Below are 22,795 nucleotides of genomic sequence, written 5' to 3'. Positions count from 1 at the left end.
AAATTAAGTTGAACATTACTAAATTAAATGTGTTTGTTTATATTCAGCCCATAGAGTGTGTTTGCAACCCCTTACCTTAAATTTAGCAACAATTCAAATTTTTGTTCAGTGCACTCAACAAATAACATTTGCTGTTTGTTCAAACTACTTATTTAAAATGAGCACCATTCTTGAGGGTGAAACTTTGTTAAATATATGTTTAATCCACTTAAATTTGTAAAAACAATTAAGTTAACTTAGTTTATGTTGGGTTGGGATAACATGAAGGAATTGTGTGGAGCCCAGCTTTTTTTTTTTTAGAGTGAAAATTTTTTTATTCAAAGTACTTATTTAAAAAAAAAAAGTAAAACAACACAATTCCTGAGCTTTTTAAAATAACTCATTTGTTTTATGTTGAATCTCCTTAAAATGGTAAAAACTAATAAGTTAACTTAATTCCTTCATGTTGTCCCAACACAAATCAATTGTGTGGAAACCAGCATTTGTTACAGTGTAGAATCTGTCATAGGAAGAGAAATAGACGAGCAAAAGAGAGATTATTTTAGGTACTAGAAACAACAACATTTGTCAATATCAGATAAACCTGCATTACAGAAAGCAAATGTTATAAACTCTTTACGCTTTAAACACACACATGTACAGATCTCATACAGACATCAGGCTTTCTTGAAAATGTGTTACTCTCAGCAAATGTTTGTTGCTTGTTCAAACTACATATTTAAAATGAGCTGAAACAACACAATTATGGAGTTAATTTTGGGGACGACTTAATTTGATTATGTTCAATCCACTTGTGAAAACAATTTAAGTTTACTTCGTTTGTGTTTGGATAACATGAAGGAATTGTGTGGAACCCAGCATTTTTACAGTGTACACTCAAATGCGTATTTAAATAGAAATTAAACAACATAAGTCTTGAGCTTTTTAAAATAGTTTTAAGTTCAATGAATGTACGTTAAATTGTAAAAAATATGAGTTGGCTTAATTCCTTCATGTTGTCCCAACACAAATCAATTGATTGTGTGGAAACCAGCATTTTCTACAGTGTAGAATCTGTCATACAGAGGAAGAGAAATATATGAGCAAAAGAGATTTTTTTTTTTAAAGTATTTAAATATTAAGCATTTGTCAGTATCAGCTAAACCTGCATTACAGAAAGCAAATGTTAAAAACACTTTGCTTGAAATACACACTGAACTCATATCTGAACACTTACAGACATCAGGCCTTCTTGAACATTTATTACACTCAACAAATGACATTTGCATATATGTTCATACTAAATAAAAATGAGCTGAAACAACATTCTTAACATTCGCTAAAAAACTGAATAAAGTTCAATCCACTTAAATTTGTAAAAACAATTAAGTTATCTTAATTTGAGTTGGGATAACATGAAGGAATTGTATTAAATGCAGAATTTTTTTTTTGCAGTGTCAGTTAAAAAAAGGACATTTGCGGTTTGTTCAAACTACTACAAAGAATATCAGGACTTTTTAAAAACATTTAGCATAGACAAATAATAATAACCAAAAAAAAAAAAAAAAAAAAAAAAAAAAAATATATATATATATATATATATATATATATATATATATATATATATATATATATATATATATATATATATATATATATATATATATATATATATATATATATGTGTGTGTGTGTGTGTGTGTGTGTGTAAATACAACACACCCCACCACCCCCCATCCATGCAAGGTATAATTGTCACAAATTATCAAAACATTTCTCATTTTGATGTTAGGAAAACAAAGTTGAAATGCTTGATGGTAATAATAAATAAAAACAGTAATGTTCAGAATGATGCACAAATAAATGGCATTTACATATATGATAAAACATTAAATTAAATTAAACAATAACATAAACTAAGAGAAAGCAAAAACTAGTCCTGAGCTTTATGAAATAACTTAAATGTTTTATGTTAAAAAAACACATGTACTGATCCCCACATCTGAACATCTACAGACATCAGGCATTCTTGAACATTTATTGCACACTGAAAAGAAATGATTAAGTATTAGGTAAATTTCTTTAAGGTAAGTGGATGCAAACTATTTAAATGGGCTGAATTTAAACAAATAACAAATAAACAAATAAGTTGAACATTCCTAAATTGAATTTGTTTGTTTATATTCAGCCCATATAAATTGCTTGCCTTTCTTTACCTTAAAAATGTGTAAATCCAATGAATTATTATTATTTTTTGCTGTTTGTTCAAACTACTTATTGAACTTAAATTTAACTAAAACCACACAATTCCTGAGCTTTTTAAAATAACTAATTTTTTATGATTAACCCACTTACAATCGTTAAAAATAAACAAGTTAGCCTAATTCCTTCATGCTGTCCCAAAACAAATAAATTGTGTGGAAATCAGCATTTTTAACTGTGTAGAATCTGTCAGAGGAAGAGAAATAGATAAGCAGGAAAGATTATTTGTGTACATTTGTCAAAATCAGCAAAAGCTAAAACACTTGCTTTAATGCACGTGTACATATTTCCTTATCTGAACATACAGATATCAGCTTTCTTGAACATTTATTACACTAAACAAATGACATTTGCTGATTATTCAAACTACTTATTTAAAATGAGCTGAAACAACACAATTCCTGAAGTGTTTAACTCAATTGTTTAGTGAATTGAACAAAAAAGAAATTGAGTTAATTTAATTTGTATTGGGATAACATTAAGCAACTGTGTGAAACCCAGTATTTCTTTACAGTCTACACTAAAACATTTATGTTTGCTGTTTGCTCAAACTGCTCATTTAAAATAAGCTTACAACACAATTCCTGATCTTTTTAAAACAACTGAATTCTTTTATGTTTAATTATTTTATGTTAAAACACTTTGCATTAAATACACACGTACAGATGTCCACTTCTGAACATTTACACACATCAGGCATTCTTAACCATTCATTACACACTGATAAAAAACAATTCAATGTATTTACAAAAACATTAAGTGGTTGCAAACAATTTATTTGGGTTGAATTTAATCAAACAAATCAAGTTGAACATTACTAAATTGAACGTGTTTGTTTCAATTCAGCCCATTTAAATCGTTTGCAACCCCTTACCTTAAATTTAGTAACAACAAATCATTTTTCAGTGCACTCAACAAATGACGTTTGCTGTTTGTTCGGCTACTTATTTAAAATAAGCACCATTCTCGAGGGTGAAACTTTATTTATGTTCAATCCACTTAAAATCTGTAAAGACAATTACATTAACTTAATTTGTGTTGGGATAATATGAAGGAATTTCTTTGCAGTCTACACTCAAAAAATGACATTTGTGGTTTGTTCAAACTAAAGCTCTGCAATTGGGTTGTTTAAGCTTCTTTTAAATACTTTAATTGTTTTATGTTAAAAACACTTGCACTAAATACACACATCTCCATATCTGAACATTTACAGACATCAGGCATTCTCTTGAACATTTATTACACACTAAAAAAAAAAGGATTCATTGGATTTACTAAAATAATTTAAGTTAAGCAATTGCAAACAATTGATATGGGCTGAATTTTAACAAATAATTTAAGTTGAACATACTGAATTAAATGTGTTTGTTTATATTCAGCCCAAATAAACTGTTTGCAACCTCTTACCTTAAATTAATTAACAATGAATCATTTCTTTCAGTGCACTCAACAAATGACATTTGCTGTTTGTTCAAACTACTTATTTAAAATGAACAATTCTTAGAGTTTTTTTGGGAGGACATTTTGTTTTAAAATGATTTAAGTAGATTAAACGTAAATTAAGTTAACTAAATCAATTTGTGTTGGGATAATATGAATGAATTGTGTGAAACCCATTTTTTACACTCAGAAAAGGACGTTTGCGGTTTGTTCAAACTACTTGTTTAAAAATGAGCTGAAACACCATAATTACTGAGCTTTTTAAAATTACCTGTTTTTCTTGAAAACACTTTATTTTAAACACACACATGTACTGATCTCCACATCTGCACATTTATAGACTTCAGGCCTTCTTGAACATGTATTACACACTGAAAACAAATGATTCCATGTATTTATTAAATTTCTTTAAGGTAAGTGGTTGTAAACAATTTATATGGGCTGAATTTAAATAAATAAATTAAGATGAGCATTACTAAATTGAATGTGTTTGTTTATATTCAGCCCATTTAAATTGTTTGCAATTTCTTACCTCAAACAAAAATGAATCCAATGAATTTTTTTTTGTGCACTCAACAAATGATATTTGCTGTTTGTTCAAACTATTTTTTTAAATGGGCTGAAACAACAATTCTTGAAGAGTTGAAATCAATTTCTTTTATGTTTAATCCACTTACATTTGTAAAAACAACTAGGTTAGCTTAATGAATTTGTGTTGGGATAATATGAAGGTGTTGTGTGAAACCCAGTATTTCTTTACAGTCTACACTGAAAAATTTACATTTGCTGTTTGTTCAAACTACTCATTTAAAATGAGCTGAAACAACACAATTCCTGAGCCTAATTATTAACAACAACTTAATTGTTTAATGTTTAATCATTTTATGTTAAATCGCTTTGCACACATGTACAGATCTCCACATCTGAACATTTACAGACATCAGGCATCCTTTTTGGCATTTATTACACACTAGAAAAAAAAAATTATTCCATGTATTTTACAAAAACATTTTGGGGTAAATGGTTGCAAACAATTTATATGGGCTGAACTTAAACTAATAAACATCACTAAATTAAAAGAGTTTATAATATCCAATATAAATCCAATGAATCATTTAATGCATGTAAATGTTCAAACATAAATTAAATTAACTTAATGAATTTGTGTTGGGATAATATAAATCAACTGAGTAAAGCCCAGCAGTTTTTTTACTCAAAAAAATGACGTTTGCGATGTTTATTCAAAGTACTTATTCAAAATGAGCTAAAACAACACAATCGCTGAGCTTTTTAAAATAACTTAATTGTTTAATGTTAAGTTTTTATGTTAAAAACACTTCGCTCTTCACACGTATACAGCTCTCCATATCTGAACATTTACAGAGATTTTGAACATGTAATAAACTCAACAAATGATGTTGCTGCTTGTTCAAACTACATATTTTAAATTAGTTGAATAAACACAATTCTTATGGGTTTTTTTTTTTTTTTTTTTGGAACGACAACTTTATTTATGTTCAGTTCATTTACATTTGTAAAAACAATTGAGTTAACTTAATTTGTGTCGGGTTGGGATAACATGAAGGAATTGTGTGGAACCCAGCATTTTTTTATGTGTCCAGTGAAAAAGATTTATTTTTATTAAAAGTACTTACAATTCCTGAGCTTTTTAAAATAACCTAATTGTTTTATGTTTAATCAACTTAAAATTGTAAAAACTAATAAGTTAACTAAATTCCTTTATGTTGTCTCAACACAAATCAATTGTGTGGACACCAGCATTTTAACAGTGTAGAATCTGTCATACAGAAAAAAAGAAATAGATTAGTAAGAGAGATTTTTTAAGTACTGGAATTTTTTTTTTGTCAATATCAGATAAATCTGCTTTACAAAAAGCAAATGTTAAAAACACTTTGTTTTAAATACACATTTACATACAACGGCTTTCTTGAACATTTATTACACTCAACAAATGATGTTTGCTGCTTGTTCTGAATCTGATTATTTCAAATGAGCTGAAACAACACAATTATTGAGGTTTGTTTGGGGACGACTTAATTTGTTTATATTCAATCCACTTACATTTGTAAAAACAATTAGGTTAACTTCACTTGTGTTGGGATAACATGAAGGAATTGTGTGGAACAGCATTTTTACAGTGTAAACTCAAACTACTTATTTAAGTTGAGCTAAAACAACACAAGTCTTGAGTTTTTTTATTGTTTTAAGTTCAATGTACTTAAAATTGTAAAAACTAATAATGAGATGGCTTAATTTCTTCATGTTGGCCCAACACAAATTGATTGATTGTGTGGAAACCAGCATTTTTGTAGAATCTGCCATACAGAGAAAGAAATAGATGAGCAAAAGAGAGATTATTTTAGGTTCTAGAAAATAAAGCATTTGTCCGTATTAGCTAAAAGAAAGCAAATGTTTTTTTAACACTTTAAATAATGCACATTAAATGCACACATTTATAAATCTCCTTGCTAATCATTTTAAAAGACATTTAGCCTATTTAATATATTTGTATAAACCAGAGCAAGTGTTTTATGTTAATATCAGTATATAAAAAAGGATTAAAGTAAAAACAAATGTGAGTGATTTTCTAATTTTATCTCATTCTACATGACAAAAATCGAATACAAATTGATTCCTAAACTTTTTTTTTTTTTTTACGTAAAACTCAATATAAATATACAAGTAATGGTAACACTTTACCAGCTACATAAATGATTTTTACGGATTTGTTCAGCTTTGTTAAATTGTTATTCACACAGCACTATTTTATAATCAGAGACTTTTTTATTTTATCCTTTTAATATTTTAAAGATGTATTATTAAATGTAGAAATGAAGCAGGATTAATAATCGCTGTCCATGTAACTGATGTATCAAACTAATGTTAACGAATAAAACAAGCTAGGTGATATCAAAATATCAGTCATACCTATTTAAACAATTTTGTCGTTATTGTAAAGATTGTATATGAATAATTTGATTTATCAGGAAGAAATAGATGATAAAATAAAATAAATAAAAACATTCATTGGGAATGTGATCATGCATATGGACATCACTCTTATGCTAAATTATATTTTAAAACATTACAAGCCGATAGTGTGGCCTTTGCAACTTTACTGGCTAGATGACTTACACTTATGAATTGGAAGTCAGCTGCTCCCCCTTCTTATCTGCATTGGGTTTTTTGATTTCTTATATTTTCTTAGAACAGGAAAGATTCAGTTCACAATAAAACAAAAGCCAGAACAGTTTCAAAAAAGTCTGGAGCCCTTTTCTAAAAAATTGAAGGACATTTGTTTTTTTCCCCCTTTTCTTTTCTTTGTATAATTTTATTTATTTATTTGTTTGTTTGTTTATTTATTTATTTATTTATTCGTTTATTTATTTATTTATTTATTCGTTTATTTGTTTATTTATAATTTGTTTGTTTTTTATTCTTATTTTTATGTTATGTTTGTATCTTTGTTTATATGTATGTTTGTGTGTGTGTGTGTGTGTGTGTGTGTGTGTGTGTGTGTGTGTGTGTGTGTGTGTGTGTGTGTGTGTGTGTGTGTGTTTTTTATACAATTAATATGCTCAAAAGTCATGACAACAGCAGTTATGTTACTTTAACTTATTTAATACATTAATCAGGTTTCAACTATTTGTTATACAACTATAAAAAAAAAAACATACTATAAGTTATACAAAATTTAACTTAATATTTCTTGTCAGTTTGACTGATGCAAGTTAAGGTGACTTGAAAAGTTCATTTGATTCAACCTAAAAGATTTTTTTTCAGTGCAGAATAGAAAAAATCTAATATTAATTTAATTATACTATATTGTTACATGCTTATGATGTTTAAAAGGGATGCTGTAACATTTAGGTGAGACGTAATGTGTGCGACAGATCAAAAATGAGGCAGGAATCGATTCTAAGTTTAAGCAGTTTTTACTCAGTGGTTTAAAAAGAAGACAGGGCAATAATAAAGGAAAAAAAAAGACATAAACACTTTAGTGTTAGCCAAATCAAAGAAATTAAAGCAAAACAATCATTAAATGTAACGTTTTTACTAATGTAATTTTAATATTAATGTAAATTTATTTGTACTGACTCAGTGACAGAATCCAAAGCATTTAGCTCATATTTGACCTTTTAATTAGATTTTATTTTAAAAGTAGATCTTTTAGTTCAGGACAGTTTAGGTGAATCTAAAAGAAATTTAGGCAAATGTAAAAAACATTTATGATTTTATTAATAATCACACCATTGTTGTTGAGTAGAAGATATATATGCAAATGCCATTGCAAAACATCACTTAATATTTAATAATAAAAGCACAATTAAGCGTGTCAATTGGTTTTAAAAGGGTGAAAATGTATCTTACAAACAAAGCCAAATGCAAGAAAACACAAACGCACACACAAAACCTCCACCAAGAAGCAAATCTGCAGGAAAAGCATTTAGCAAAGCTTTTATCTAAATGAGCAGCATCAAAAGCATTATCAAAATTAACATTTAACCACACAAGAGCCTCAACAACACTAATGAGTTTAGTTTATACACATCCATTCTTCGATTAAATAACACTGCACTTTAAAAGCAAAGACCCTGAGAATTATAAAAGGAATCCACGTCTGTTCATTTCAGCAACACAGACAAAATCTCAAAATCAATGCACAGATATCTGCCATTGTAGCACATGAACAATATTAAAAATAAATCAATAAATAAACACACAATAAATAAAAATAAACATTAGGGCATTTGCTTCTGAATTGAATAATCCGTTTTCCACAGGTACTTACAGAGCTTTCCAATACCAAACAAGCACAAAAATAACACACACACGGAGAAAAAACTAAACTACTTCAACTAAAAGTCATTAAAAGCACTGATTATGATTTTCCATGCATGAATACTAATGAACACGGCAGATTATTCAAGCTTTCTACATGGTCTCGTCACAGGGGATCTGCGTGATCTAAAGACTCACATTTCAATTAGTCTTTTAATTAAACTAGCAGTAATGTGATGCAGGAATCAAATCCAAGAGGCAAAGCTAGTTTACAAGTGCTCTCAAACATGTGATCGTTCACATTCTGTAATCATCACATCTAGAGAAAAGAAATCAATGGATCGACACACACACACACACACACACACACACACACACACACACACACACACACACACACACACACACACACACACACAAAAGAGAGAAATCATTTCAACATTTTATAAATGGAAAGACTTTATTCTGTACTGTTAGAATATTACAACTCTTCACTGGGATCACTTACAAACGTGTGGCAAAGAGATTTGGAATATAATTTTAATGACGATCAGTGTCAGAATACTCTCATTCCCCTTTCCAATAACAGAATAATTGAACAGAATTATAAATGTATGCATAGGATGTATCTGACCCTACTTCGCTTGAGCAAAATGTACCCTAATGTATCATCCAGGTGTCACAGATGTAAAATCTATTCAGGATCAATCATGCATGTTTTTTTGTGAATGCAAAAAGCTACAATTTTTCTGGAAAGCAGTACAGGACTTTACAGCCAAAGCTTTGCAAGTTCCATTGGACAACACACCAAACAGAACAGAACTTTGGAACAGAACTGAACAAGACACTTGATCCTACTTCTATAAAGAGACTCGGCATCATCTCCTATCTGGCAAAAATAAAAAATGCAACCAACAAAGACCTCGAACATTTGAACTGTTCATGCAACTCTTGAATGAAACAATGCTCTTGGAACGACATACATACTATTTAAAAAACAAAGTCTTTCAAAAAATATGGATGCCTCTAATGAACCTCTGACTATATGAACACTTCTGATGTATTTTCATAATATGTGTGACCTTAATCACGACATAACTTTATTATGTTTATACATTTATTTAATTTAATATTTATTAATTTATTATTAGTTTTTATTTATTTAATTATTGATTTTTTTCTCAGACTTTTGCTCCTATACGTGATGTCCTTGCCTTTGTCCTTTTTTGTTTATTTTGTTTATGTTTAGGGGCTAAAAATTTTGTCCCTTAAATGGTGTTCAAAAGAAATGTAAAACTGTTTTTATTCTAGCCAAAATAAAACAAATAAGACTTTCGCCAGAAGAAAAAATATTATCAGACATACTATGAAAATTTCCTTGCTCTGTTAAACATTATTTGGGAAATATTTAAAAAAAAAAGAAAAAAATTGAAAAGGAAACACAAATTTGAAGCGAGCTAATAATTTTGACTTCAACTGTATGTATGTATGTATGTATGTATGTATGTATGTATGTATGTATATATATTTATATCCATATATCCAAGGGGGGTTGGGTGGTTTGAAAGGCCAAAAGTTTGATTATTGTTGTTATCATTATTATTATATCTGAAAATGTATTTTTATTCAAATGGCCAAATTCTGACAGGAAAGTTAAACTGGCCAGTTTGTTTTTGGCCTGTAGGCTTTAGGTTTTAATTTAAAACAAGTTAACAGGTTTAAAAAAAAATTAATGGTAAATAATAATAAATTTGTATTTTAAAAATTAAGTATCTTTTATTTCTTTATTCTAAATTTTTTTAACTTATAAAACTGTAGGATATATATTTATTTATCTTACAGTTTAAATGCACATGGGCCTAATAATGTTTAAAGAATGTTTATTAAGTGATAAGAGAGAGTTTAATTAAGACTTCCATTTATTTTAGCCATAATGCAAACATACCTCATGTATCAGTATTGGCTGTGTTCTTTCTAACAATTGTTTCAAATTGGATATGCGACTCTGAGAGATCAGGAGAACTGACAGGAATCGTATACCTTCACATGTAGCTGTTTATTCTGCAGTTTGTTTTCAAGGCGTATTATTCACATTTCAGTCTGCTATAACGAAAAACTGTGTGTTAAAGCGGGAAAAACACGAGCATTAACGGCATTATTATGATGGACACATTCAGTAGCGAACTTGAGCTTATGTAACTTACACTTTATGTTGAAAAAAGCTCTTTATGGCCTCCTTTTCTCTGCTGCCTTCCTTACTTGCATGTCGCACACCTTCTTGCATGGAAAATTTAGCTGCACAGATTTGGTGCTTGCTGCTTGTATCTAAACACAGCTACAGCCTCTCACATGACAACAAGGAAAGGCACAGCCAATCACAATGTTCATATGTGTTTGGGGGGCGGTGCTACTCGAAGGCAGACGTGATTTAACCCGACTGAACCCTTTCTGCATGTCTATGTTAATACTGACAGTGCAATTTTTAAGTATTGGTGGGGACATTTTAATAGTTGCCGGATATTGGTGGGAACGCATCCCCTCAGTCCATGCTAAATCTACACCCCTGATTTCACCATCACACTCAAGTTAATCGATTAAATCAATTTATCACCCAGCCCTACTTTTCAGACTATGTTTTGCATATACAGAACAACACAAACGCACACAAAATTAATAAATAAATCAGACACAAAAAAACACGGGCATACAAAAAAACACAGATAAATACACAGAGCACAAGCATACAAAAATATCTGACACAAACACACACTTCCACTCTAAAAAAACGTTGAGTTATTTCTTTAAACATTGAGTTAAACATATTAGGTGCAATGTTGGGTTATTTTTAACCTATATTAGGTTATTTGATAATAACTAAACCAGTTGGGTTAAATATTGGATGCTTTGTTGGGTTATTTTGAACCTTTATTTGGTTATTTATTTTATAACTCAAACAGTTGGGTTAAAATTTAGAATTTCAACAGTCAACTGATTTAACTAACACAGATCAGCTGTATTAATATGCGTACAAATGTTGCTTTTGCGTTGTAAAGTTTATTTAAGCTCTAGCGTAATGTTATTGTTGTTATTTTTTTTATCAAATGACCTCTCGTGTCATGTTTTTTCTATACCTTTCACCAGCGCTCTTAATTATTGATGATACAAACGCGTGCTTCATGGCCGATAAAACACATTCTCTACACTCTAAAAAAACATTGAGTAATTCATTTAACCCAATGGTTGTGTTAAGCATATTTGGTGCTTTTTTGGGTTATTTTTAACCTTCATTAGGTTATTTATTAATAACTCAACCAGCTGGGTTAAATATTTGGTGCTTTGTTGCTGTTTTTTTTTTTACTTTTATTTGGTTATTTATTTAATAACTCAACCAGTTGGGTTAAAATTTAACCCAACTGGTTGAGTTATTAAATAAATAACCAAATAAAAGTAAAAAAAAAAAACAACAGCAACAAAGCACCAAATATTTAACCGTTAAATATTTGGTGCTTTGTTGCTGTTGTTTTTTTTTTTTACTTTTATTTAGTTATTTATTTAATAACTCAACCAGCTGGCTTAAATATTTGGTGCTTTGTTGCTGTTGTTTTTTTTTTTTACTTTTATTTAGTTATTTATTTAATAACTCAACCAGCTGGGTTAAATATTTGGTGCTTTGTTGCTGTTTTTTTTACTTTTATTTGGTTATTTATTTAATAACTCAACCAGCTGGCTTAAATATTTGGTGCTTTGTTGCTGTTTTTTTTTTTTTTTTTTTAACTTTTATTTGGTTATTTATTAATAACTCAACCAGCTGGGTTAAATATTTGGTGCTTTGTTGCTGTTTTTTTTTTACTTTTATTTGGTTATTTATTAATAACTCAACCAGCTGGGTTAAATATTTGGTGCTTTGTTGCTGTTGTTTTTTTTTTTTTACTTTTATTTGGTTATTTATTTAATAACTCAACCAGCTGGGTTAAATATTTGGTGCTTTGTTGCTGTTTTTTTTTTTTTTTTTTTACTTTTATTTGGTTATTTATTAATAACTCAACCAGCTGGGTTAAATATTTGGTGCTTTGTTGCTGTTTTTTTTACTTTTATTTGGTTATTTATTAATAACTCAACCAGCTGGGTTAAATATTTGGTGCTTTGTTGCTGTTTTTTTTTTTTTTTTTTACTTTTATTTGGTTATTTATTAATAACTCAACCAGCTGGGTTAAATATTTGGTGCTTTGTTGCTGTTTTTTTAACTTTTATTTGGTTATTTATTAATAACTCAACCAGCTGGGTTAAATATTTGGTGCTTTTTTGCTGTTTTTTTTTTTTTTTTTACTTTTATTTGGTTATTTATTAATAACTCAACCAGCTGGGTTAAATATTTGGTGCTTTGTTGCTGTTTTTTTTACTTTTATTTGGTTATTTATTAATAACTCAACCAGCTGGGTTAAATATTTGGTGCTTTGTTGCTGTTTTTTTTTTTTTTTTTACTTTTATTTGGTTATTTATTAATAACTCAACCAGCTGGGTTAAATATTTGGTGCTTTGTTGCTGTTTTTTTTTACTTTTATTTGGTTATTTATTAATAACTCAACCAGCTGGGTTAAATATTTGGTGCTTTGTTGCTGTTTTTTTAACTTTTATTTGGTTATTTATTAATAACTCAACCAGCTGGGTTAAATATTTGGTGCTTTTTTGCTGTTTTTTTTTTTTTTTACTTTTATTTGGTTATTTATTAATAACTCAACCAGCTGGGTTAAATATTTGGTGCTTTGTTGCTGTTTTTTTTACTTTTATTTGGTTATTTATTAATAACTCAACCAGCTGGGTTAAATATTTGGTGCTTTGTTGCTGTTTTTTTTTTTTTTTTTTTTACTTTTATTTGGTTATTTATTAATAACTCAACCAGCTGGGTTAAATATTTGGTGCTTTGTTGCTGTTTTTTTTTACTTTTATTTGGTTATTTATTAATAACTCAACCAGCTGGGTTAAATATTTGGTGCTTTGTTGCTGTTGTTTTTTTTTTTTACTTTTATTTGGTTATTTATTTAATAACTCAACCAGCTGGGTTAAATATTTGGTGCTTTGTTGCTGTTTTTTTTTTTTTTTTACTTTTATTTGGTTATTTATTAATAACTCAACCAGCTGGGTTAAATATTTGGTGCTTTGTTGCTGTTTTTTTAACTTTTATTTGGTTATTTATTAATAACTCAACCAGCTGGGTTAAATATTTGGTGCTTTTTTGCTGTTTTTTTTTTTTTTTTTTACTTTTATTTGGTTATTTATTAATAACTCAACCAGCTGGGTTAAATATTTGGTGCTTTGTTGCTGTTTTTTTTACTTTTATTTGGTTATTTATTAATAACTCAACCAGCTGGGTTAAATATTTGGTGCTTTGTTGCTGTTGTTTTTTTTTTTTACTTTTATTTGGTTATTTATTTAATAACTCAACCAGCTGGGTTAAATATTTGGTGCTTTGTTGCTGTTTTTTTTTTTTTTTTTACTTTTATTTGGTTATTTATTAATAACTCAACCAGCTGGGTTAAATATTTGGTGCTTTGTTGCTGTTTTTTTTACTTTTATTTGGTTATTTATTAATAACTCAACCAGCTGGGTTAAATATTTGGTGCTTTGTTGCTGTTTTTTTAACTTTTATTTGGTTATTTATTAATAACTCAACCAGCTGGGTTAAATATTTGGTGCTTTTTTGCTGTTTTTTTTTTTTTTTACTTTTATTTGGTTATTTATTAATAACTCAACCAGCTGGGTTAAATATTTGGTGCTTTGTTGCTGTTTTTTTTACTTTTATTTGGTTATTTATTAATAACTCAACCAGCTGGGTTAAATATTTGGTGCTTTGTTGCTGTTTTTTTTTACTTTTATTTGGTTATTTATTTAATAACTCAACCAGTTGGGTTAAAATTTTAAATTTCAACAGTCAACTGATTTAACTAACACAGATCTGCTGCATTAATATGCGTACGTAATGTTGCTTTTGCGTTGTAAAGTTTTTTTAAGCTCTAACACAATAATATTGTTTTTTTTTTTTATCAAATTACCTCTCCGTGTCGTGTTTTTTATATCAGTTTCACCATCCAAGACCATCTTTTAGAAGCGCTTGGATGTGGTTAAAATGTATTGTGCATTGTGGACACTGAGTGAAGCCTGCCACAGCTGCTGGACAGCCTCTACAACACACAGAGCTCCATATTCTGCTCCATCAACAGAGAATTTCTGCTTGCAGAGTTCATACCTGTCTGCACTTTGTTTTGTTTCTTTTGTTTGTGATTCTTGATTTATTTTAACTAAAGTGTCTGGAACTAAAATATGTTTCAATATTTTTGAAAACTGCATGTTGTTTATTTACCCAGCCATAATTATATAAATTAATAGTAGCAATAGTAGCAATAGTAAAACCAGAATGGAAAAAAATAACATTGTCAAAATAACCCAATGCACTGGGTTAAATTGTATAACCCAATGCAATGGGTTAAAATAACCCATCGTTGGGAAGGTGCTATAATAATCTATAGTGAGTAATATGTTGGGGTATTTTTAACCCAACTATTTTAACAGTGTACCTCCCGTGTTCATCTCTACAGTTTTTTTTAGAGGAAAAAAAAAAAAAAAAAAAATATATATATATATATATATATATATATATATATATATATATGTGTGTGTGTGTATATATATATATATATATATATATATATATATATATATATATATATATGTGTGTGTGTGTATATATATATATATATATATATATATATATATATATATATATATATATATATATATATATATATATATATATATATATATATATATATTTAAATTTTATATTTTATTTGTAATATTTGGCTGTCATTCTCGTCTTTAGGACCCAGCGAAGACATTATTTACTTACACTGTCATAACTCTGAAATAATAGTAGTACTTTAATAGTAATACCAGAATGGAAAAAGTAACATCTAATCAAAATAACCCTTAGTTGGGAAGGTGCTATAATAACCTATAGTTGGGTTATATGTTGGGGTATTTTAACCCAACTAATTTAACAGAATGCAAAAATCACACACACACAACCCACATAAAAAAACACAAACGAAAACCACATGCAAACATCCCATGCAATAATGCAAAACTAGTCAAATCACATGTATACAAAAAAAAAATGATCACACACGTATTAAAAACATTTCAAACACTGAAACGAAATCACACAGACACACAAATAATCACATACATACAAAAAACACAAATGCAAAAATAAACACACAAACAAATCACACACATGCAAAAAAAAAAAAAAAAACACACACACGTTCAAAAGAAAAGATGCAATCACATTCCGAGTGTTTACAGACACGCATACACAAAAAATCTAAAACACACAAAGCAGGCAACATCCCACCCAAAAAGCACACAAAATCCCCCACACACACATACAAATCACACACAGAGACATCCCGTTTGCCTGTGTTAAATTAACAACTCACTTCTGCACAGACAAAACAGGACGCACACGCACTATTTGATCTGCTGACACGCACTACATCAGTCCACACACACTCCTGATAGCAGCCGGATATGAGCACAGTGCGTGCGTGTGCGTGTGTGTGTAATGAGCTCTTAACATTGTGTGTGTAAAGTGCACACGGTCAAGTTTCCTTTGATAGAAATTCAATTACTTTTACATTCTAAAAATACCTTTAGGGATGATTATCCTGCACCTGATTTGGCAACGCAAGTAAGCTTCTTTCTGTGAATGCTCAAGATTTCCAACTCATTAGCTGCTAAATAACTAGAACAAAAACAAAGTGTGGGAATCTGTGAACTATGTGCACTAAAAACCACCAGTAGGGCTGCACAATATATCAATTCGGCATGGATATGGCACGGTGATCGTTTACAATATTCACATTGCGAATATACGCAATAGTAAGTCTGGATTATAATTTATTTTTTGCAAGGGTTTTGATGCCTGTGACTATGAGTATTTTAAAAGCATTCAGACATAAGAAATTGTATCATTAGTAACTTCAGAGGGTCATGACACCCCACACTTTCGGTTCAGGTCTACCTCAGAATTTTTTCAAAAGATGCATCATAATGGGCGTGGAGCTCCGCGAGCAAAGGGCAGGAGTGGGCGTGGCCAGCAGGGGAGATGGAGGGGAGCGAACAACTGTTGTCAGTTAGCTCACAAAATGAGACACAAACCGTGAGGAGACGCATGAGTTTAGTTCACCAAGTTAAAAAGCAAAGGAATAAACAGTAATTTAATGCCCTGCTACATTTGGTATTTGTAATTTAATATACACACAACCACAATTTATATAATTATAAAGATAATCGTGTTCATATAAACACTATAAATGAGGACTTTTCCTTCCATCTCCGGGTCTGAATGCAGACTCAGTGCAGCAGGTCTCTTGCCCTGTCTATTTTAATTATTAGCCCTGCTGGTAATCTGGAGGATTTAGGCAAATACAGCAGCACGGCGATGTGTCTAAATGTGAACGAACAAAAACTGTAGTCAATACAGTTGTATTCCTGTATGTTGTTGTCATTTGGATTATTAGTTTATGTTTATTCATTATAATAAAACATTAAGACACATTTTAGTGTATTATTTTAGTTTAGAAAATAAAACAAACAAACATGAACCTCTATCTTTCTCTTTTAAAATAAATGAGAATATAAAATAAATAATATATAATAAACTTTTTCTTATAAATCCAAACTATTTGATTGAAGATTTTTTTTAGAAATAATTATTCATTCCAAACAGAACAAAATTCACATTTAACCAGTATGCTCTTGAAACCCACTTTATTTACTGTATTTGTGTTTTTAATCAGGTACAAATACCTTATGAGGGCTCAAAACAAGTACTACAGTTAAAGATAAAAATAATAATAATAACAATAACAATAATAATAATAATAATAACAATAATAATAACAGAAGACAATTTAAAATGTAACCAGTTCAACCTGTAAAAATTGCTGCAAAATTTCTGCATGTTCACTAAACACATTTTTATTGTGTTTACCTATTAGTTCTTACAATTTAATTTGAATTTAAGTGGCTTGAACATAAAGTAATTGAGTTTTATGTTCGATCAAAAATAACAAGAATTGTGTTGATTCAGCTCATTTTAAATAGGTAGTGTGAACAAAGAGCAAATGCTATTTTTTTAATGGTGTAGGCAAAGCATTCATAAATCAAAACTGCATGATATATATATATATATATATATATATATATATATATATATATATATATATATATATATATATATATATATATATATATATATATATATATATATATATATATATATATTATTTTTATTTATTTACTTTTTTTTTATGCATCGGCCATATAAAACACAAAACACCTTTAAAAGAAAAACTGAATATGGCAAATGAAGCTTTGGCCACTTCAGAAGAAGGAAATGAACAGTTGTAAAGTGAGCATTTGTTTGTGTCAGATCAGCAGCTGTGGCTCCACCCACACTCTCTCTCTCTCTCCCCTTATATGAGCAAAGCTGGGGGAGGAAGTCATGTGACCCTGCTGCTTTTGCAGAGATGCACAAATGAAGAACTGAACAAATTGAGAATTAAAGTGCAGAATGCAGAAAAAGAAAAGAGAAAGAGAAACTAGTGAACGAAAGAAATAGATAGAAAGATTAAAAAAAATGGAGAAAACTGAAACAAATTACCACCCATGAAAAAAAAACTTGCTCTGGTGAAAGTGAGATGAAACAGAAAAACTTTAAAACCCTAAAGAAACTAAATTGACTGCAACACTGAAGACGATTTAATATATTTTTTAGAATATACGAGGTAAACAAAAAAATCAACTGTATTATTTGACACTGATTCTGGTTTATTACTGCCACACATTTATAGAAATAAATTGATAAAATCACAAAAACTTTTACATTTTTACTAAACATATGTACAAATATATTTCAAATAGTTTAAGCAGATCTTTTTGAATGTGATGTACAAAATAAATTGCGAGCTGTTTCTTAGTCTTTACTAAACATTATTTCAAATAAAATAATGTTTTGGGCGGCACCGTGGCTCAGTGGTTAGCACAATTGCCTCACAGCAAGAAGGTCGCTGGTTTGAGCCTCGGTCAGGTCAGTTGGCATTTCTTTGTGAAGTTTGCATGTTCTCCCCGTATTGGCGTGGGTTTCCTCCGGCTGCTCCGGTTTCCAAGTCAAAAAACATATGGTATAGGTGAATTGAATAAGCTAAATTGTCCGTAGTGTATGCATTTGCATGGGTGTTTCCCAGTGATGGGTTGCAGCTGGAAGGGAATCAGCTGCGTAAAACATATGCTGGATAAGTTGGAGGTTAATTCCACTGTGGCGACAGCAGATTAATAAAGGGAATAAGCTGAAAAGAAAATGAATGAATAAATAATAATAATGAAAACATAATAATAACAATATTGAAGAGATTCACAATTCTTCTAGCCTCTCTTGTTAAAAAAAAGAATGTACGTTTGAAAATTCATGGACAACAACAATTGTTTTTAAATTCTTTTGAATTTGATGGGTTTTCGGTGAATTATTTTTACTATTTATGATGGCATAGATGTCAAAATAAGACAAATGAGCTCAAATATGGGACAAATTCTGGACCTTTGACTGTGAGGGGTGGGTCTTACAAAATACCTGAACCCCCTGGCTACGGGCCTGAAAATAAAATCAGTGCGTCAGATTTCACGTATAAAATTATTCAATCATTTTTCAGATATTTCCCAATTGATGTTTAACAGAGCAAGGGTATTTTCCACTGTATTTCCTTTCAGATCTTTCTTCAGGAGAAAGCCTTTAAATTGGACTTTATGCTGACGTCTAGTGCCTTTTAAAATAACTTGTAAAATATTATCTACAGTCATCATGGCAGTACACAATATACAGAACTGCAACTGTTAGGCATGAAATCTGCCATCATTATATTTAAAGTGTGCTCCAGATAAATCAGTGTTGGCATCGGTGAGTAATAAACTGCAGTGTGTCGAGCACAGATGACGAGAGGAGCATGTACATGTTGAAGGAGGAGCGAGATCTGAGCACTGAGAGGTGGAGTCTGGATGAGAGCTTAATCTCACCAGGGGCCCAGAGGACCCTCACACACACACATACGCGGTTAACTAGCTGTGTAAATAAGGACATACCACAGACATGAATCCTAAAAAGATACATTATTTTACATACAAATCTATTTTTGCCATTAACATCAATCTTTAATTAGATTAAACTCACATCTAGAGATAAACAATCCTACTACAGGTGAAGAGAACCCACACACACTCTTTAGTAAAAAAAGAAAAAATTAAAATTAAAAATTAAAAAAGGCTATTTTATTTAGCTGATCGCACTATTTGTGTCTTATTTTATTTTCCTTCTTTCCTTTTAAATCAGTTTTTTAACATATTTCTTAATCAGTTTCATTCTTTTTAATGTTTTAATCATTTTTATTCTTTGTGTTTGGGACTCAATCAAGACATTTTTAAATGAAAATTTTGATCCCTTTGCGTGCGGTGATCAAGATATTTTACAAGGAAAAATTCAATCCTTTGTGTGCGGTGATCAAGACATTTTTGAGAGGAAAATTAAGATCACTTGCGAAAGTAAAAAACATTGCGCAATTGCGGTGATCAAAACATTCATACTAGAGGTGAAGTGATCTTACACACTCTTAAGTAAAAAATAAGGCTTGTTTATTTAGCTGATCGCACCATTTGTGTCTTTATAAAAAATTTTTCCTTCTTTCATTTTAAACCAGTTTTTAACATCACTTTTATTCCTTGTACTGTTTGTCATAATTTTTATTCTTCACTCAAATCAAGACATTTTCAAATGAAAATTTAGACAGCTTGTGTGCAGCGATCAAAACCTTTTAGGTATGAATATTTTGATGGTTTGCGTACGGTGATCAAGACATTTTTGAGAGGAAAATTGAGATCACTTGTGAAAGTAGAAAAGATTGAACACTGCGGTGATCAAGACATTTTTTTTAAGGTGGACAGGTGTTAAGAATTAGCAAGTCTGCTAAAACACTTAAATGCATTTGGTTGTCTAGTGTAATCAATCTTCATTTAGATTAGACTCGCATCTATAAACACCCCTACTACAGGTGAAGTGATCCCACACACAGCGATCAAGACATTTTTGTAGGAAAATTGATCGTTTGCGTGCGATGATCAAGACATTTTAGGGAGGAAAATTTTGATCATTTGCATGCGGTAATTAAGACATTTTCAAAGGAAACTTTTCGATTGTTTGCATGTGGTGATCAAGACATTTTTGTAGAAAAATGTATCATTTGTGTGCGATGATCAAGACATTTCGAAAGAAAACTTCGATGATTTGCATGTGAAGATCAAGACATTTTAGGGAGGAAATTTTGGATTATTTGCATGCGGCGATCATAACATTTTTGCAGGAAAATTGCAATTGATTAAAACATTCCTACTACAGGTGAAGTGATCTCACACACTCTTAAGTAAAAAATAAGGCTATTTTATTTAGCTGATCGCACCATTTGTGTCTTATTTTATTTTCCTTCTTTCCTTTTAAACCAGTTTTTTCACAATTTTTTAAATAATTCTTTGTTTTATGCCTTGTACTGTTTTTTTTATGATTTTTATTCTTTGTGTTTGGACTCAAGACATTTTCAAAGGAAAACTTCAATGGTTTGCAAGCCATGATCAAGACATTTCAGGGAGGAAATTTTGGATCGTTTGCGTGCGGCGATCATGACATTTTTGTAGAAAAATTATGATCGTTTGGGTTCGGTGGTCAAGACATTTTCAGAGGAAATCTTTGATTGTTTGTGTGCAGAGATCAAGACATTTTCAGAGGAAGTTTTTGATTGTTTGTGTGCAGTGATTAAGACATTTTTAAAAGGAAAATTTTGATTGTTTCCTTATGGTGATCAAGACATTTTTGGGGAAAAAATTAAGATTATTTGCGAAAGTAGAAAAGATTGCACATTGTGGTGATCAAGACTTTTTTTTAAAGGAGAATTCAGATCACTTGCAGAAGTTTGTTTTTATTTCTTATTCTTGTATTTTATAATTATTTTATTCTTGTACATGTAAAGCACTCTGAATTATCATTGTGTATAAAATGGGCTTTCTAAAAAAACATGCCTTGCCTATCTAAAGTTTAATAACTTTATTAATCCCACCAATGGCAATTAAACTAAGACAGTAGCATCATAATACAACAAACACACAAAGAGACAAATAACTTACAAACAATATTAAAAACACAATCCAGCATCCTTCAACTTCATAAATACTACACAAAATAATAAAAAAATTCAATAAGGAAAGACTTATTGAGACATTAAGACATTAAAGATTTAACTTTGCTAAAAATGCAAGGTTATAAAGCCTTATTGCCACAGGAAAATTCTAAAAAAAGGTCTAAATTACAACTTTTACAGCGCACAACTGATAGAATTTTAGAATGCATTTCATTTAGAATGTGTTCTATTTCAGAACTGCTTACGGAAATGTTCTTTTTGGAACCACGGATGGAACTTCAACTGCATCACTGAAAAAAAACTTTATTTTTCATGAGCTATAAATGAACAGCGTGCATCAAACTAAAACTAAATGCCTAAAACGATCAAATCACACACACTTGTGCAGGAAGACTCGCACACAGTGCAAACACACAAACCCTGCTGGAGGTGCCGCATTCGGAAAAATCAAACACAAAGTTCCTAATGAAACACACACACACACATACTGATTCAGAGTGTGAGGGCTGAACAAGCCACGCCTCCTTTCCCTTTTTTGTCTTTAACGAAATTCCTCTTTTAAAGAATGTTAGAGGATCCCAACCCCCACCACACACACACACACACACACACAATCTTTTCTTACATATACAAACAAATATATGCCTTCTGATTCGCACAAAAAGTGAGGGATTGCATGTAAAGATGTATTAGTTGTACTAAGGATCTCCTTCATAACTCTTATAACTAAACTACAAATCGACCTGTCATCTGCCATGATATAAAAACATACATGTAACTCAGGTACATGCAGTCAAAGACTAAATAGCCACTTCTGACAAATTCAACACAGCACATTCTGATGAAATAACTTATTTGGGTTGAACTGGTGATGCAAAATCACCATTTAAAAATCGTAATATTAAATTGGGCATATGCAGATTTTTAAGTGGATCTCATCATTTTTGCAGATAACTGTAGTGTTTTAGTGTTTGAAATAATAGTATTTTAGTAGTGTACTTACAAAGTGGTTAAAC

At 30.0% G+C, this 22,795-nt stretch overlaps 1 protein-coding gene and 2 long non-coding RNA genes across 4 annotated transcripts in view; 1 reads left to right on the top strand and 2 right to left on the bottom strand.

The window, feature by feature from the left end:
- LOC147839473 (uncharacterized) overlaps positions 1-22,795 on the bottom strand; it is a 503,025-nt gene that overhangs the window by 228,173 nt on the left and 252,057 nt on the right. The gene's annotated exons all lie outside the window — the stretch shown is intronic.
- lin28b (lin-28 homolog B (C. elegans)) overlaps positions 1-22,795 on the bottom strand; it is a 55,665-nt gene that overhangs the window by 12,616 nt on the left and 20,254 nt on the right. The window lies entirely within an intron of this gene.
- The window catches only part of LOC147839475 (uncharacterized), a 57,142-nt gene that overhangs the window by 28,779 nt on the left and 5,568 nt on the right, over positions 1-22,795 (top strand). The gene's annotated exons all lie outside the window — the stretch shown is intronic.

The sequence above is a fragment of the Danio rerio genome, chromosome 20 (genome assembly GCF_052040795.2).
Source record: "Danio rerio strain M-AB ecotype USA chromosome 20, GRCz13ab, whole genome shotgun sequence".
NCBI lineage: Eukaryota > Metazoa > Chordata > Actinopteri > Cypriniformes > Danionidae > Danio > Danio rerio.
Note: the sequence above shows the minus strand (reverse complement) of the source record. Positions and strands in the feature narration are given on the sequence as shown.